The sequence below is a fragment of the Dreissena polymorpha genome, chromosome 1, assembly GCF_020536995.1.
Source record: "Dreissena polymorpha isolate Duluth1 chromosome 1, UMN_Dpol_1.0, whole genome shotgun sequence".
Classification (NCBI taxonomy): domain Eukaryota; kingdom Metazoa; phylum Mollusca; class Bivalvia; order Myida; family Dreissenidae; genus Dreissena; species Dreissena polymorpha.
Genome location: NC_068355.1, coordinates 205,145,075 through 205,165,294, shown reverse-complemented (window position 1 = coordinate 205,165,294; position 20,220 = coordinate 205,145,075). Strand labels below are relative to the sequence as shown.

The 20,220-nt window shown below is 35.8% G+C and overlaps 1 long non-coding RNA gene across 1 annotated transcript in view; it reads right to left on the bottom strand.

Moving 5' to 3' along the window:
- Nucleotides 1-4,441: 4,441 nt before the first annotated feature.
- The window catches only part of LOC127864744 (uncharacterized), a 60,956-nt gene continuing 45,177 nt past the window's right edge, over nucleotides 4,442-20,220 (bottom strand). Inside the window, exon 6 of the long non-coding RNA XR_008042264.1 lies at nucleotides 4,442-4,607. This is a non-coding gene — a long non-coding RNA (uncharacterized LOC127864744). The remainder of the gene's footprint in view (nucleotides 4,608-20,220) is intronic.

Sequence of the window (20,220 nt, the reverse complement as noted above, 5' to 3'; positions counted from 1 at the left end):
TTTGACAAAGTAACATGAAGATTGGGATTGAAATGTGACTTCAATACAGTGTTTACAATGTTTTTTTCTATTTTTTGACCTAGTGACCTAGTTTTCAACCCAGCATGACCCAGTTTCGAACTTAAACGAGATATCATTGGGACAACTCTTCTGACAAAGTTTCATGAAGATCGGACAAGAAATGTGGCATATAGAGTGTCTACAAGGTTTCTCAATAGCCAAATAAGGAAAACTGCCCCGCCCGCTGGCGGCCATGTTTTTCAACGGACCGGAACCACTTTTTAACTCAGCCAAGATATCATTAAGACAAACATTTTGACAAAGTAACATGAATATTGGGCATGAAATGTGACTTCTACAGTGTTTACAAGGTTTTTCTTTTTTTGACCTAGTGACCTAGTTTTAGACAAAGCGTGTCCCAGTTTCGAACTCAAACGAGGTATTATTAGGAAAAATCTTCTGACTAAGTTTCATGAAGATCGGACAAGAAATGTGGCCTCTAGAGTGTTTCTCAATAAGGTTTCTCAATAGCCAAATAAGGAAAACTGCCCCGCTGGCTGGCGGCCATGTTTTTCAACGGACCAAAACCACTTTTGAACTCAACCAAGATATCATTAAGACAACCATTTTGACAAAGTGACATGAAGATTGGGCATGAAATGTGACTTCAACAGTGTTTACAAGGTTTTTCTTTTTTTGACTTAGTGACCTAGTTGACCCAGCATGACCCAGTTTCGAACTCAACCGAGATATCATTAAGACAAATCTTCTGACCAAGTTTCATGTATATCGAACAAGAAATGTGGCCTCTAGAGTGTTTACAAGGTTTCTCAATAGCCAAATTAGGAAAAGTGCCCCACCCACTGGTGGCCATGTTTTTCAACGGACCGGAACCACGTTTGATCTAAACCAAGATATCATTAAGACAAACATTTTGACAAAGTTACATGAAGATTGGGCATGAAATGTGACGACTACAGTGTTTACAACGTTTTTCTTTTTTTGGACCTAGTGACCTAGTTTTTGACCCAGCATGACCCAGTTTCGAACTCAATCGAAGTATCATTGGGACAAATCTTCTGACTAAATTTCATGAAGATCGGACAAGAAATGTGGCCTCCAGAGTGTTTACAAGGTTTCTCAATAGCCAAATAAGGAAAATTGCCCCGCCAACTGGTGGCCATGTTTTTCAACAGACCGGAACCATTTTTCAACTCAACCAAGATATCATTAAGACAAACATTTTGACAAAGTTACATGAAGAATGGGCATGAAATGTGACTTCTACAGTGTTTAAAAGTTGTTTCTTTTTTTTTGACCTAGTGTTTGACCCGGCACGACCCAGTTTCAAACTCGACCGAGATTTTATTGTGACAAATCCTCTGACCAAGTTTCATGAAGATCGGCTAAGAAATGTGGCCTCTAGAGTGTTTACGAACAAATGTTAACGGACGGATGATGAACGGACAGATTGACGGACAGATGACAGACGAAGACCGGTCACAAAAGTTCATCTGAGCAATCAGGTGAGCTAAAAATGTCATGCCCACTGGTGGCCATGGTTTTCAAGCAACCGAGACCATTTTCAAACTCGTCCAAGATATCATTGGGAAAAATATTCTGAACAAGCTTCATGATTGGACTATACATGTAGCATCTAAACCTTCAACAAGGTTTTACTATAGCCACATAAGGAAAAAAGGCCCTGCCCCCTGGTGGGCATGTTTTTCAAGCAACCAGAACCATTTCCAAAGTCCTCAAAGATATCATTTGAACAAATCTTCTGGACAAGTTTCATGCAGATCTGACAATAAATGTGTCCTCTAGTGTGTTAACAAGGCAAATGTTGACGACTGACAAAAGGTTATCACAAAAGCTCACCTTTGAGCATGTTGTATCTTAAAATATCATATATGAAGTAATGCAATCATACACATTTCATTACATGTTTTAAAAGTATATATATTTTGATCAATCAATATATGTTGAATTTATTTATCTAGGCTTTGATTTGAGTTTCCACTATTGCAGCCAAAATTCCCATTAAAATAGCTAAAACTATGACAGTAGTTTAACAATAGTTAGAAACTCATAATCAAGTTAAAATTGTAATACTTCTATGAAAGTACATGAGAAGTAAGGGATTTTTATTTTTCTTAGTCAGCCTTAAAAATCCAAATGTTATTGGTGCATAACAATGATGTTACATTTTTGTCATTCCATTTAAAATGCATCAATATTATCATGATAAATGTATATATTAATAAAGAATAAATAACATGTATATATTGTTTAATTATTTCAGTGTTGTATGAAGTTATTTCGAGCCATTTCATGTCCTTGAACTCTAACAACAACAGTTAACTATGCATTTTGGAATTTCTTATTTTGGAAGGCAGTTTTCCATAACATTTTCATTAACAGTGATGGTATGTTATAGCATTTTCATTGTATTTTTAAACTGTGTTCAGGCATACATAGACGCATTTTCATTTACGAATATTTGAAAAAGAAATACTTTTTTTTTAAATATTTGCGTATATCCTGACTTTGGAATAGAGTAAGATATATTATGTTTACATTTGATTCTGTAGTAGACACAAAGATGAACCCTTTCCTTTCTAAAGTCATTCTAAAACAAGAGCTGTCACCATAGGATGACATATGCCCGCGATAAACGCTTTGATAGAAGTTATGAGCAATTTTCGAAACCCAAACACAGATTTTAAAACCTAAACGCGGACCCTAAGTTCAAGGTCACGGTCAGAGGGGTCAAAATTTATGTGCGTATGGAAAGACCTTGTCCATATACACATGCGCACCATATATGAAAGTGATATTTCAAGGGACATAGAAGTAATGAGCATTTTTCGAAACATAAATTTAGATTTCGAAAACCTAATCACGGGCCCTTAGTTCAAGGTCAAGGTCACAGGGGTCAAAATTTTGTATGCGTATGGAAAGGCCTTGTACATATACACATGCATACCAAATAATAAGGTTTTATCCCAAGGGACATAGAAGTTATGAGCGTTTTTTGGAAACCTAAACGCAGATTTCGAAACCTAAACGCGGATCCTAAGTTCAAAGTCTAGGTCACAGGGGTCAAAATTTTAGTGCGCACGGAAAGGCAGTGTCTATATACACATGCATACCAAATTGGAAGGTTATATCTCAAGGGACATAGAAATTATGAGCATTTTTAGATACCTAAACGCAGATTTAGAAACCTTAATGGGGACCCTTATTTCAAGGTCAAGGTCACAGGGGTCAAAATGTTTGTGCGTATGGAAAAGCCTTGTCCATATACACATGCATACCAAATATGAAGGTTATATCGCAAGGGACATTTTTGGAAACCTAAATGCAGATTGTCAAACCTTAACACGGACCCTAAGTTCAAGGTCAAGGTCACATGGGTCAAAATTTTAGTGCGTATGGAAAGGCCTTGTTCATATACACATGCATACCAAATATGAAGGTCATATCTCAAGGGACATAGAAGTTATGAGCATTTTTAGAAACCTAAACGCAAAGTGTGACGGAAAGACAGACGGACGCTCCGATCACTCTATGCCCTCCTTCGGGGGCATAAACATAAATATCATATATATTGCCAGGACAGAATTAAGGGCCTTTGTTTTTGCCATCTGATATAGTGTGAACCTAATTATGGTGCCCTTAAACTAATGATACATGACATCAATTAAAACAAAATATAAATACTGCTTATTTAATTAAATATGCATATTAAATACCACACACTATGACAACAAATAATATTGTTTGTATAATCTACATGTATGTGGACATTACATAAGTTGCTGCTTATATGGGATCCCCACCAGGATTTGAACCTGAATTTCCTCTCAATATGGAAAGGTGTGTTTGCTTACACTATAAGGATGTTCCCATTAACAGCTATAATATTTGGTTAAAATTATTTCTGTCAACTATATTAACTATTTCAATAAGTTTTGAAACAACAAGAGCTGTTACCATAGGTCAAAGGGGTCAAAATTTGTGTGCGTATGGAAAGTTATGAGCATTTTTCGAAACCTAAACGCAGATTTTGAAATCTAAATGCGGACCCTAAGTTCAAGGTCACAGGGGTAAAAATTTGTGTGCGTATGGAAAGGCCTTGTCCATATACACATGCAAACCAAATATGAAGGTTATATCTCAAGGGACATAGAAGTGATGAGCATTTTTCGAAACCTAAACGCAAAGTGTGACGGAAAGACGGACAGACAGACAGATAGACAGACGGATATACAGACAGACGGACAGTCTGATCACTATATGCCCCCTTTTCTACGAAAGGGGGCATAAACATGTGTGAATACATGTTTTGAAGCTTTTTACACAAAACTCATTCTTCATCTGCTTGTATAGGCAGATGCCACTTTACTTATGACATACTATAAGGGCTTGCCTTTGAAGATGCTCTGGATCCGGAACTTGTGTGTGTCAGAGGTTCCTATCTCCTGGGCTTCTGGCCTTTTCATGGGCAATGGCAGTGTCTTGTGCACTTATTATCAAGTCAACTGATGGCCAGTTACTGTTCAAGCAAGAACCTCTCCCTGTTCTTTCCATCAGCAATGAACCTGAAATCAGACAAAGATACTCTAAAACCACATTTTTCTTATAGAAACAATTAAATGCCTTTTTTATTATTTTTAATAGATTGTTGATCCCCAACGAAAATCTGGACAGATAACCCATACAACTTTGTATTTACCTGTGCTAGAACATGTGTTGGTATGTGTGAGATGGTAGGAAACTGCAACAAATAAAACACAACTAAATTTAAATAACTGCCAATGCACGAGATCTACAATTGCATGTTTTTTATACTAGCCACGTAATGAGATTACTTAATTACGCTTAGTTTGAAAATTACAAAACATTAAGATGTTTATGACTTTTCCATGTTCATATACAAGCAGAGCCGAGTTGCAACATTTTACCAGATTTAATGTTTGATTATTTGTACCGTAGGAAATAGCTTTTTAATTGTTGTAACATGCATAAAAATAATACCCAATAGTTTACACAAAACACACAGAAATATTATTGACTAGGTTGACATTAAACGACAGTAAATAGTGTTGTGAAATAGAAGTGAGACAATCATAGATCAACACAGTTTCCAACTTATATTACAATGTAAAATAAAAAGTAAACAAGATGTGTTTGTGAAACACTATGTCCCCCCAACATATTTTACATTTCACCTTGAAGGATGACCTTGATCTTTCACCACTCAAAATGTGCAGCTCCATGAGATACACATTACACATGCATGCCTAATATCAAGTTGCTACCTTCAATATTGCGAAAGTTATGGGAAATGTTAAAAGTTTTCCGACGGACGGACAGACTGACGCCCTGACAGACAGTTCAACTGCTATATGCCACCCTATCAGGGGCATACACATATCAACAATAGCAAAATAGTGTGAAATATAACATATTTAGTGTAGAAACAGTGCAAAGATAAATTGCCCTAAATATAAGACAAATATATTTGGTATCGCAGGTTTTCAAAATAATTTCTGAAATTTGTGTACATTCATTATAATTTTGAAACGTTTACATGTGTATTTTTTTATTTAAGTTTATGTAATATAGCATATTTAATCAGTATTACCTAATTTGTATATGCATTTTTGTATTGTTTTCATGTCAGAGAAATACAAGCAACTTGAATTGTTAATATATAGTACTTTGGACCACACATATGTGATAACTATAATGCCATGATATGATGAATTATGTGCGTATTGTTTTGTATTGTCTGGAGTGGACAAGGAGGAGGAAGTCGAACTGTTATCAAAGTCTATTTTGTCTAGTTCCAGTTTCAAGTGCGCAGACTTTACTGTCACCCTTCAAGAACACCCAGACCAGGTCGTCCAAGCTGAACCCGGTTTACCTTACACCCTTCAACCACGGAAATAATGAAACAAGTGATACCACATACACCAACTTGATGCCCGTGACAATAGGTTTTCCATTTTGTATTGCTGTTTACATCAACTGCCTTGAAGTTGCAAGATTACAGAGTAGGCATACTTTACTATTTGCCATAAGTAGGATACTGCCTAATGATGGGAGCATTATTTGAGAATATATCCATATATTGTATCCAAGGCTAAGCATTGTATGTTAAGGTTCAATTATAACAATCAATGTAAAAACGAATTAAAATTTAGAATGAAAGCAAATCCATACAAGGCAATGTTTTATTGCTTTATTGCTTTATACGCAGTCATGCACAAAAAGTGCGTCCCAGGGACTCTATTGGTTTGCAATGAGCGTCTTTTGTCAAATTCATGTGTACTAATACGCTTAGTTAAAGCTTGAGAAGAAAATTAGTCTACATTATGATGATTACATTATTTTGAATGCATGTCAAGTATAAACATATCACAAGCGTAAAATGTAGATGTTGATAAGAGCAAAAAACCTCTCGACACCAAGGTTAAATGATAATAAAACAAGGGCTGTTTGTAAAACATGCATGTCCCTAATATGGGCTGTCAGTTGTAGTGGCAGCCATTGTGTGAATACGTTTTTTGGCACTGTGACCTTGACTTTTGACCTAGTGACCTGAAAATCAATAGGGGTCATCTGCGAGTCATGATCAATGTACCTATGAAGATTCATGATCATAGGCGTAAGCTTTCTTGTGTTATCATCCGGAAACCATTTTACTGAGTCAAGTCACCGTGACCTTTGACCTAGTGACCTGAAAGTCTATAGGGGTCATTTGCGAGTCATGATCAATGTACCTATGAAGTTTCAAGATCCTAGGCATAAGCATTCTTGAGTTATCATCCGGAAACCATTTTGCTATTTCGGGTCACCGTGACCTTGACCTTTGACCTAGTGACCTGAAAATAAATAGGGGTTATCTGCGAGTCATGATCCATGTACATATGAAGTTTCATGATTCTAGGCATAAGCGTTCTTGAGTTATCATCCGGAAACCATTTTGCTATTTCGGGTCACCGTGACCTTGACCTTTGATCTAGTGACCTGAAAATCAATAGGGGTTATTTGCGAGTCATGATCAGTGTACCTATGAAGTTTCATGATCCTAGGCATAAGCGTTCTTGAGTTATTATCCGGAAACCCCTTTGCTATTTCGGATCACCGTGACCTTGACCTTTGACCTAGTGACCTGAAAATCAATAGGGGTCATCTGCGAGTCATGATCAATGTACCTATGAAGTTCCATGATCCTAGGCATAAGCGTTCTTGAGTTATCATCTGGAAACCATTTTACTATTATGGGTCACCGTGACCTTGACATTTAACCTAGTGACCTGAAAATCAATAGGGGTCATCTGCGAGTCATGATAAATGTATCTACGAAGTTTCATGATCCTAGGCATAAGCGTTCTCGAGTTATCATCCGGAAACCATTTTACTATTTTGGGTCACTGTTACCTTGACCTTTGACCTAGTGACCTGAAAATCAATAGGGGTCATCTTCGAGTCATGTTCAATGTACATATGAAGTTTCATGATCCTAGACATAAGCTGTCTTGAGTTATCATCCGGAAACCATTTTACTATTTCGGGTTACCGTGACCTTGACCTTTGACCTAGTGACCTCTAAATCAATAGGGGTCATCTGCGAATCATGATCAATGTGCCTATGCAGTTTCATGATCCTAGGCATAAGCGTTCTTGAGTTATCATCCGGAAACCATTTTACTATTTCGGGTCACCGTGACCTTGACCTTTGACCTAGTGACCTCAACATCAAAAGGGGTCATCTGCGAGTCAAGTTAATGTACCTATGTAGTTTCATGATCCTAGGCATTAGCGTTCTTGAGTTATCATCCGGAAACCATTTTGCTTTTTCGGGTCACCGTGACCTTGACCTTTTACTTAGTGACTTCAAAACAATAGGGGTCATCTGCGAGTCGTGATCAATGTACCTTTGAAGTTTCATGATCCTAGGCCTAAGCGTTCTTGAGTTATCATCCGGAAACCATCTGGTGCACGGACATACGGACATACAAACGGACGGACGGACCGACATGAGCAAAACAATATACCCCCTCTTCTTCGAAGGGGGGCATAATGAATATTTAGACAGGAGTCCGCCTGATGTGTGGTGTCGGGCCTGATATAGAACAATTTTCAAAGTCTGATTATATAATGATGTTCAAAATGATTATTAAGAACGGCAAGCATGTCATTTGGAATAGAGAAAATCTGTTGGTTTTCCCTGTTGGTTGTGGGGCAACAATTATTTTATGATAGCTTTAGGCTATGTCCAAATCTTATTCTGCTTTATATGCCAGTTGAACCGATCAGTACATTTCGAACTGTTGCCAATGACGTTTACATGTATGGTAGATATTGTAATTATCGTCAATATCACACGCTTAAGATATGTAATGTTTTTTCGTGCTGTGCTTCAATGATCTTACCAATAGTAATGGACCTATCTAACTGACTCTTTTCAAATTGCACATGTGTCTCTGATGACTTTGCCTTTCTTCTCACTATTAATGGTTTCTTCTCCTGCTTCTATTGTGACATCATCAGAATGATCAGTATCGGTTTGCTTTCCCAAATTTGTTTTTCCCATGTACAGTTTGATGTGACATAAGAATATCCTCCTTAAAAACAGTAAGAACAAGAACACTTGTATTGCGCACCCATACAGTGGTACCGTGTTTGTTTAGCCATTTTGGGAATGGGGCCGGGTCCCTTCGGATTGGAAAAAATTGCGGTGTTTTAACCAAAATTGGGAAATAAGTTGTTTTGTTTTTCTAAGAAATGCTTCAAAAATGAGAACTAAAGTGTTTTAAATATGAACTTAAATTAAGTGTAACTTGTAGAGCTTTAAAATTGTCTTTTGGGGACAAATATATACTTTTTTCATTTGGGAATGGGGCCGAATACCAGCTTTTGAATAAAAATTAACACTGGTACCAGGTACAAGATTCTGGCCCAAGTGCAGCATGTAGCTTCATGGGACCTTTTGCAGGTTCCTTTGGTCAACTATATCTTTATTGGTCTCGTCATCCCCTTCTTTCATCAATTCGTAATTAATTGCACTGTCATGGGTTGAAGCATAACACACCAGACAAAACAATAATGTGTGTCTCGGATCAGAAATCTTCTTATTTTCACTGCAGTATCTGCATTGTGGTTCCCAATTTGCTATAGCTTGAGCCTTTGAAATGACCACATTCAAAGAAGTGTCAAATCAAACGGCTGTTAAATCTGCTCACTAAATTGAATATCGTTATGTTAAGATAATCAGATGAAGATGAATCCGTCAACAAAACGTGTATGGCTTACATTTTTAACCATGCACTTTACTATTTCAATGCCCATTGTTGATTCTGCTATTGTGTTATTGGGTTAATGACCATAGTTCAGATCTTGCTCAATTTTTTTATACACTTCACTAAAGTGTTCAAGCCGGTTTCAATTGTTTATATTTCAATAAACATGTTGGATTTCTTCTAGAGTTGTGCGGGTAAAGTTTTCACTGAAGTTCATTTTTATCTTTAAACTCTTTTGTCGAGTGTTTCATCTACTCAAGGACTTCTATTGCCTCCTTAACTCTGTATCTGTTCAACCTTTTTCGGTTTTCTCTATAACTCTTTATTTAAGTGTATCATTGTTTTCTGGGATATTGTCCAGTTTTTTTTAATACCATAATTACTCTAGGTTTTTGGGAACAAAAAATAATTATGTGTATGATAACACGATTGCTTATAAAAAAAGGTGTTTTGTTATGAGATGCCAAATAAAATCAGTTATAACAAGCCAATCGTTCAATTCGTTGACGTGTTATTGATCGGAAATGATTTTCACACTTATTGTGACAGTGACCTTGACCTTTGACCTAGTGACCCCAATTTCAATAGAAGTCATCTACTGTCCAATGCCAATCCACATGTGAAGTTTCAATACAATCGGTCAATCCATTGACGAGTTAGTGATCGGAAACAAACTGGTCCACGGACAGACTGACATTCAGCAAAACAATATACCCCTCTTCTTCTAAGGGGGCATAAAAAAACAACTTGCAATATTTCCTGTTCTGGGGATATGCTAGATATTGAATATAAATGTATATGTATATGTATCAAATGGCTGACTTCAAAATAATGAAAAAAGTTGTCATTCATATGTTTGCCATGCATTATGATGTATAGTTTCATATGGCCCTTTTCCATAGTCATATGGTATCAAAGACACACATATGTGGCAATCTATATGTATGCATATGTACATAATATTTGTTTCACTTCTTTGATAGCAAGCGTATTTGTATATATCCAAACATTAATTATAAAGTTAATGCAATTTGAGTATCAGCAACGTTATTTGTCTAGATTTTGTGAGAACGAACGTATATGTTAAGCAGATGTGACACTATCTAATTAAGCAATCTGTGAACATTACGAATGCAATTAATTGTAAATTTAAATGTAGTTAACTGTCGAGCAGATGTGGCAGTATCTCATAAAATTATTTTTGAAATTAATGCATGCAATTAGTACCTATTTTATTGTCATGCTGACGCCAAGCTTTGATGTCATTTTGCAACTTCCTATGTTCAGATACATGTAATATTGCCCAGCCAGTTTTAGCCGGATCTGCTTTGTGAAAACTGCTGTTAACAATATTGTATAATACATACAGTTTACTCTCGTTATCTCGAGGTCGGGAACAAGAAACAATACGAGATAACGAGAGCTCGAGATATCCGATTAGGCGTTTTCTAACTAAAGCAGTCACCGCGTGGCATAATACTCAAAACGGCGTAATAATTTCTGTATGAGATTCAATGCGCGTTTCTTACGATTCTTTGATGTTAAAAAAATACTGAATTGTATATTTTGTAGTTTGAAATGCAAAGTTCAATCGATCATTAGTACAGTATAAAATAAAAATAAAAAAGTCCTTCTCAGGACAACTCATTCTATTACGTCATACTACTTCCGAGACCACATGAGTTGCGCGCCGAACCGTGACCATAATGTCAGTGCGCTTTCAGAATTCGTCGTGTATAGACGAATTATATTGCTCTGCTAGTTTAGTGGAGTGTGACCGTGACAAAAATTTATTGAAAACAACGTTGTTGTTTTCATAATATATGCTTTGTTTTTTTTTCATTATAATAAGAATAACGCGGTTATTCTTGATTTTTTTTGCATTTATTGTAATATAATTTATTTATTTTTTAAATAAAGGTGAATAATTGATTAAAGAATAGTCACGCAGTGAATGTTATAGCACATGGTTCGAAATGGCCGAATCAATGTTACTGAGTAAAGGAAAATCCCCTTCCGGTGGCAATGGCGATAAAGAGAACATTAATGTGCCTGTTCAGGTTGAAGGTCTGCTACTGTTTCTAAACAGCCTATGAAAAAAACAAGACAAACCTCAACAAACTGACAAAGATCCAACAAAGGTGGTGCTCCTTATTCTGCGTGAGTTAAACTCTAATGTCGTACAACACGGTGAGAAATTAGAAAAATTGAATGGTAGAGTTGACACTCTTTATGAATGGTATGACCACACACCAGATGTTCAGTTTGAGGGGGTCTTGAAATTGACGAACATGAACAGCAGCCTGTTGGCATGAATTGTAGTAACACTAGTATATATGGTGTTCAGTCAGAATGTGAACCTGGTAAAAATTCAAGGCAATGTTTCAAAGGTGTGTCCGACAAGTTTTTTTTCTCCAAAAAAGTTGACGATGAAGTCAATGATGATCTTGCTATGTTTATCAACACTTCGTTCCGAAGTGGTGTTTCAGAAGAACGTGTGACAGAAATTAGTATGGATGTCCATAGGCCAGTAAATTGTGAGGCGTTGACACACACGAGGGTAAATCCAGGAATCTGGCGTCTTTTGAAACCTCAAATACAAACTGAAGATACTTAAATGCAGTCTATTCAGAATAATGTTGTGAAAGCCTCTATTAACATTGCAAAATTGTTAGACAAAGAAGGCCAAAATGTTGACACTCAGTCGTTAGAGTGGGGAACTAATGCTCTTGCTTTACTTGGACAGTCAAACAAGTTAATAAATAACAAGAGAAAAGAGTCACACAGGAATGATTTAGATCCAAAGTTCTATCCTTTGACTTCTCTTGTTTACCATTCACTGATTTCCTGTATGGTAATGGAACGGATGTGAACAAAAATGTCAAGGACATACAGGATATGAGCAAGATTGGAAAAAGTTTTTTCGTGGACGAGGATATCGAAAGATGCCATATAGGCGCGGGATACGGGGCTTCCGAAGAGGTTTTCGGGGCCGTGGATATCCTGGTTTCCCTGGTTACATCAGGACTGAGGACAGAATTCCAGTGCCTGCAAAAAAACAGAGGGAGGGGCAGAAGAAATAAGTCAGGTTATAGATAAATTTGAAGCCGGTAGAACACGGTATTTTGAAAAAAAATTGGACTAAATTACCGAATGATTCAAATGTCATTGATATTATAAAAAGTTGTCATATACCTTTTATTGATAATAGGAGACCAACTAGATTAATTTGTAGAGAATTATATTTCAATTCTACAGAGAGATCTGTAGTGGAACAAGAATTACAAAAATTGCAAGAAAAACAAGTTATTGAAGAGGTTTCTCATGTTCAAAATATGTTTCTTTTTCCTATTTTTGTCGTTCCCAATAAGACACCTGGGGAATATAGACTGATTTTAAACTTAAAAGAGTTAACTAAATATATTGAATATCACCATTTTAAAATGGACACCTTCGAGTCTGCTCTGAAAATGGTACGTCCAGGTTGTTTTATGGCATCTGTTGATCTCAAACATGCTTATTATTCTATTTATATAGCTAAGGAAGATCAAGTAAAACTTAGATTTACATTTTCTGGTCATGTTTATCAATATTGTGCATTACAAAATGGTATTTCTTTTGCCCCGAGAATTTTCACTAAACTTATGAAAGCAGTTTTTGCTGCATTGCGAATGCGTGGTCATTCTAATTCTGGTTCTATTGATGATTCTTTACTTCTTGGTGATACATATAAAAAATGTGGTTGACACAGTTTCGTTGATGACTGAACTAGGGTTCATAATCCATGAAACGAAATCGGTTCTAATTCCCACAAGAAAAATTACCATTTTAGGTAATGAAATTGATTCTGAGAAAATGGAAGTATCTTTGCCAGTATGTAAAGTACATACTTTAATCTCAGAATGTTCAGTTTTGTTTTACAAATTAAAAGCGACAATTCAATCAGTTGCTAGACTTGTAGGTCTAATGGTTTCAAGTTTTTCCGCAGTAGAATATGGTCGTTTGTTTTACCGGAAATTTGGAATTGGTAAAATTCAAGCACTGAATAAAGCTACTGGTGATTTTTCCAAATTAATGTTTATCACATGCGAAATGAAAGTTGAATTGAAATGGTGGATTGATAATTTAAGTTATTATAAAAAGCTTATTGATCATGGAAATCCTGATTTGTCAATAACCACAGATGCTTCAACACTGGGCAATTATTATTTGAGTCGCGTTCTCAGAAACTGGGCATAATGCATGTGCGTCAAGTATCGTCCCTGATTAGCCTGTACAGTCCACACAGGCTAATAAGGGACGACAATTTCCGCCTAAATTGGATTTTTGCTAAGAAGAGACTTAGAGTTAAAAGAAAAATGTCATAAAAGCGGAAAATGTCGTCCTTGATTAGCCTGTGCGAACTGCACAGGCTAATCTGGGATGACAATTTACGCACATGCATTATACCCAGTTTTTCCAGAAATAGGATTGCATTTTGATGTTGTTGATCTAGCAAGCTTTTGTGTTTATTTAAAATCGATTTTATATATCGCTTTGAAATTAAATGATAGGGTTGAAACGTTTTATATGACATCTCGTTTTGCGTAAGGTGACCAAGTAACACATGTTACAGTTCGTTTATAGAAGCAAGTTTTCATTTATTTATTACTAATGCATTCAGGGTCCCATATTGAACTGCGACTGTTTTAAGTTATGATTCATAACGAGTTTGCTAATATCTCCTTAATGGCCATCTCGACAAGTTTTTCTCGGAATCACACTCGAATACATGTTGTTATGTGTAACCATATTTAAGTCTAGTCTTATTGCATGCTCAACCATTTACCCTTATACACGCACATTGAGGCTTGTGTAGTCGCTTAGAAAATCAAATTAATAACTTTAAAATCTTCTTTACTAGAATCGAGTTTAAAAGGCTTCATTTTAAACCTAAAGATACTGATGAGCAGCAAATAGCATACAACCTGAACAGAGTGCGATGGAACTGAATGCAACGCAGTGTATCATATGGTATGATATAGAGTATAGGTGACCAGTATGATGACCAGTCTGATTACCAGTATGATGACCAGTATGATGTCCAGTACGATGACAAGTATGATGACCAGTATGACGACCTGTACGATGACCAGTATGATGACCAGTACGATGACCAGTATGATGTCCAGTACGATGACCAGTGTAATGACCAGTTTGACGACCAGTACGATGACCAGTATAATTACCAGTATGATTACCAGTACGATGACCAGTATGATGACCAGTATGACGACCTGTACGATGACCAGTATGATGACCAGTACGATGACCAGTATGATGTCCAGTACGATGACCAGTGTGATGACCAGTTTGACGACCAGTACGATGACCAGTATAATTACCAGTATGATTACCAGTACGATGACCAGTACGATGACCAGTATGATGTCCAGTACGATGACCAGTATGATTACCAGTATGATTACCAATATGATGACCAGTACGATGACCAGTACGATGGACAGTATGATGTCCAGTATGATAACCATTATGATGACCAGTACGATGACCAGTACGATTACTAGTACGATGACCAGTACGATGGCCAGTATGATGACAAGTATGATGACCAGTACAATGACCAGTATGATGATGACCAGTATGATGACCAGTACGATGGCCATCGTGATGAACAGTACGATGACCAATATGATGACCAGTATGATGGCCATCATAATGACCAGTACGATGACCAATATGATGACCAGTACGATGGCCATCGTTATGACCTGTACGATGACCAATATGATGATGAACAGTACTATGACCATCGTGATGACCAGTGTGATGACAAGTATAGTGACCAGTAAGATGACCAGTATAATGTCCAGTTCGATGACCAGTATGATGATCAGTTTGACGACCAGAACGATTACCACTGCTCTACACCACACTACTCTACACCCCACTATTCTACAAAACACTACTCTACACCACACTACTCTACACCACACTACTCTACACCCCACTACTCTACACCACACTACTCTACACCCCACTTCTCTACACCACACTACTCTACAACACACTACTCTACACCACACTACTCTACACTACATTACTCTACAGCACACTACTCTACAACACACTATTCTACAACACACTACTCTACACCACACTACTCTACACAACACTACTCTATACCACACTACTCTACACCACACTACTCTACATCACACTACTCTACACCACACTTCTCTACACCACACTACTCTACACCACAATACTCTACACCACACTACTCTACATAACACTACTCTACACCACACTACTCTACACCACACTACTCTACACCATAACATTATACATTTCACCATACTTAACACTATTTTACATTGCGATCAACCATAAATGCAACAGTTTGCCACTCGTTATATCTCTGAGATACAGTCTTCAATACTATGTGATGTGTGTCGTACGTTATTATACGCTACTTTTCGCTTGGTTGCAATTTGTTCACGGTTTTATAATTACAGGTTCCAGAATATGACTAGAAATGTTCTTCTGTTCAGTTACAATAGTAGTCTGTCCAGTTTAAGTATTTCGCATACGTCTGCGATTGGTCTTATTAGACTGATTTGAGCTTGAAATAAGTGAAAAACACTGCTGAAACCATAGATGAAATATAAAGGCAGACACATCATTTTCACATTAAATAATATTGTCTCGTCAAATTATTTCTGTTACTGTCTTACTGAAAAATTCAAAATGGACAACATGCTATAGCAAAAGCATATCAGATTCGAATAATCAATTGATTTGACAAAAAAATGATAGCGACTACTCCAATAGTCTTAGTCTTTGTCGAATCTACCATCACCAATTAGTTCATTTCTATACGAGATTAAACATTATCCTGAATTTTGTTTCCCGAAAGCATTTCGTTTGTATGTTATTTTAATTTGAAACAAAGAAAAAACTGTGTCTACAATGTTTATTTAATTAATATGCATTTAATTAGGGCTGCTTAGTAAAGCCCAAAACGCATGCAATTTGACTGTTCAAAGTCATTGTTCTATGTTTTACCATGCACTTGGACAAGACTTAAATATGGTTACACATACAAACGGTAATGCGTATCTGATTTACAACAAAACTAGTCGATATGGTAATTAAAGAACTATTCACATAACACCAATATACTTTATATTAACCATAATTCAACACTATCGCATGATCAACGTGTAGCATGTGTTACTTAGTCGCAAAGTAAACGTCGCAAAACGATATGTTCCATAAAACATTTCAACCCGATCAATCTTTTTCGAAAAGTTGTATAAGATCGATTTCAAATTAATCTAACAGCTTACACAAACAACACACATTGAGTACATGTATATACAATTGTACAACTCAAACTGAAACTTCATTTATAGCTAACTATAATCTGAAAAAATGCAAATGAGCATCGCTCAGGTAAAATTTGGTTAAATGCATCTGCGTAAAATACTTTAAAGTGTCCGCACAGGCTTATCAGGGAAGACACTTTCTGCCTTACATTTGTAAATGAATATACGGCAAGCAAAGACTTCCTTTCAACGACAAATACAGACTACACCTGGGACGACACTTTACCCAGATACATTAAGTGCATTTTACCACGGCGACGCTCAACTGAATACTGTGTTTATTGTTAAACCAAATAAATAAGCACATAACACAAAACATGAAAAAATCACAAAGAACGGAGCTTAATTACACTTTATGTCAAATACATTGATTGCTATGCAAACGCGGGTTTGATTTTTTTTTTTGAAAAAGCAGTACAATATATTTTAACCATTACCATTTGTAGATAAAAGTCAGATGCTGTCATAAACTGTAGATTTAAAACACAAACAATAAATTAGCTCATACTGTCTTAAAGCTTTGTGTTTAAATAAAAACAAGTGCAACCCTTTTCCAAATAAATTCACCTGATTCAAGTTTTTAATGCGCAATATGACACAAAGTCCTGTGATAACCACGGTTATGATTTGATGCAGCAAGATGCAATGGGCAAAGGAACAATCTTCCTCGGGGTTTAATAGCGTGTGTTCTCTTTTAATTTGATTATATTGTTCTGCAAACAAATCTATTGGACGACTGGACCATCTGAAAGTCATCCCTTTTACTCAATTATTCACCATGTCATTTTATGTGCATTTTCTGATTTTCCTATAGCACAAACATTAATGTTGTAGCGACAAAGTTGTAGAGGCACATCTATATTGATTCCAGTACATTTAAAATGACATATGTTGTGCCAATGATTAATACAAAAACCTATGCGTATCCTCATCAATATTCACAGAATTTTGGCCTTAACAAATTATATTATAACATGATGGCATGCCGATTGTCCACGTAAAATTGCGTGTTATCATAACATGTTGCAAACATTATTGCTAATGGATATTTAATGGAAGAAGATTTTTTATCTATTTGAAATACCGGTAATTAGTGTAACATAATGTTGTTTTAATGGATTTGAAATGTGATATACCAAAATAGTCACAGAGTCAACTGTGCCGTCTGGTACAATAGCAACATATGTTACAAAGATGTACTTGTCTGATTATGATATTTCAGGAATACTCAAATGTAATTTCGATCATTAAGCCTGACAAACAACATATGTCGATACATTTAAAAGCCATACCATTAGTTTAATAAGTTTATATAAATTATATGTTGAGAAACATCTGTAAGCTCTATTCCAACATGTTAGAACATGTACTCTTATGATGTCTCGGCTGTTTTTGCAAATGGTTCCGGTTCCTCAAAAACATGGGCACAAGAGGGCCCGGTCAGTTTTCCTTTTATTGCTAAAGTGAAAACTTGCTAAATCTCTACAAGTCCGAATGTTGGTCCAATCTTCATGACACTTGGCCAGAACATGTTCTCTTATGATAGCTCATACGAATTAGAAAATGGTTTTGGTTCGTCAAAAACATGACCGCCAGTGGCGAAACAGTTTTCCTAATACGAATATGTAGAAATCGTATTGAGACTATAACTCTAATTATAACTGACTATATGTCATATACAAATAAAGCTTCTTAACGCTCTAGAAGTAACATGTTTTGTCCACTCTTGATGAAATTTAGTCAGAACTTTTGCTCTAATGAGAGCTAGGGTTTATGAGCAAGAAAATGAGATTTCATGATAAATTCCAAACTTAATATCAAGAAAATTCAAGATATGTTGACTTAAAACATAAACCTACAAAATCATTAAACATTGAATACTCAAGGTTTTTAGACAAACAATTATTGATACTTTTTACTTGATACTTGATACCAGTTTTACAGTATAAAATATGAAGACAATCATATAATGGATAGTTGGATATAATAACCAACTAAAAGTGATATGATAATCGCAGAGTCTTGAGACATGTTTGAAACAACCTTGAAGAATGCATTAAAATGACTCAATATTTGTGTTTGGAAGTATGATAATATTTCAACAATGATATTTCAAGGTCTTTTTTTCAATGGTTACTTGCTTTCATGAAGAAACCCAATAATTTGTCTTTTGTTTCTTTATCCCACTCACAAATTACTTTATAATAATGAATATTTTTCTAAAACAATTTTTCTGTTAGTTATGTGACCAAATTGAGCAGTAAATATACTGAACATATGTTTATTCATTAAACTGTTATTATGTACCAGTACACCATTATATTTAAATATAGCAACTATTTGCAACTCAAGGGAGGCAAGAAGCTGTTTTAAAACTTGACCAAATTTTAAACATGAAAATGAAATTTCTTGTTAAACAGCAAATTTATGACAAGCAAAAGCTACTTTTAAATATTAAATAACATCTAAAACATGTTTTCTCTAAGTGAAGTTATGTGACAACACCATGCAGCAAATATATACTGACCAGATGTTAATTCATTAAACTGATATTAGGTACATTATGATTACAAGTGTAGAAACAATTTGCAATTAAAGGGAGGTTAGAAGCTGTTTTAAAATCCGACCAAATTGTTAGAAGGAACATACAATTTCTTTATAAATACAATATGTATTATGAACAAAAGTAGAGGCATATTGACATAAAGTGTTGATATAAAAACTCATTAAAATGTTAACTTTGGGTAATAAGCCTAAATCATATTGAACAAAATAACTTTTGTAATCGAACAGTTTTACAAAATAACACATGAAGACATTAAATTTGCAATTCCAGGGCAGCAAAATGCTGGTTTCAAAATTTGACCAAATTATGAGCATGAAAATGAATTTTCTAAATAAATACCACATTTATTATTATTATCAAAGTTTGAGACACGGTGACATTTAGTGTTAACCTACATTCATTCCACATTAAAATACTTTAGGAAATTAGCATTAAAATTATTAACAACAAGTCAGAAACACAATGCTCCCTACTGCGCCGCTTTGATACATGTTTTTGGACCTTTGACCTTGAAAGATGACCTTGACCTTTCACCACTCAAAATATGCAGCTCCGTGAGATACACATGCATGCTAAATATCAAGTTGCTATGTGAAGGGACATAGAAGTTATGAGCATTTTTGGAAACCTAAACGCAAAGTGTGACGGAAGGACAGATGGACAGACAGACGGTCCCATCACTATATGACCTCCTTCGGGGGCATAAAAATAACTTATTTAGTCTACCAGTCTAAAAGTATAAAATATGAAACCGTTTATAGGATGAATGTAAGTCATGATAACCAACAAACAAGAGCACCGCCTTGCGGGTGCAGACCGCTCATCTATTTTCTTTTTAAAGGTGAAGGAACTCTCATTTTCAATCACAAAGGAGGAAGGGGTGGAGTGAAGAGGGGTGTATAGTGTGGGGGTGTGGACATTTATTACATAATCTTCCAAAAACTTC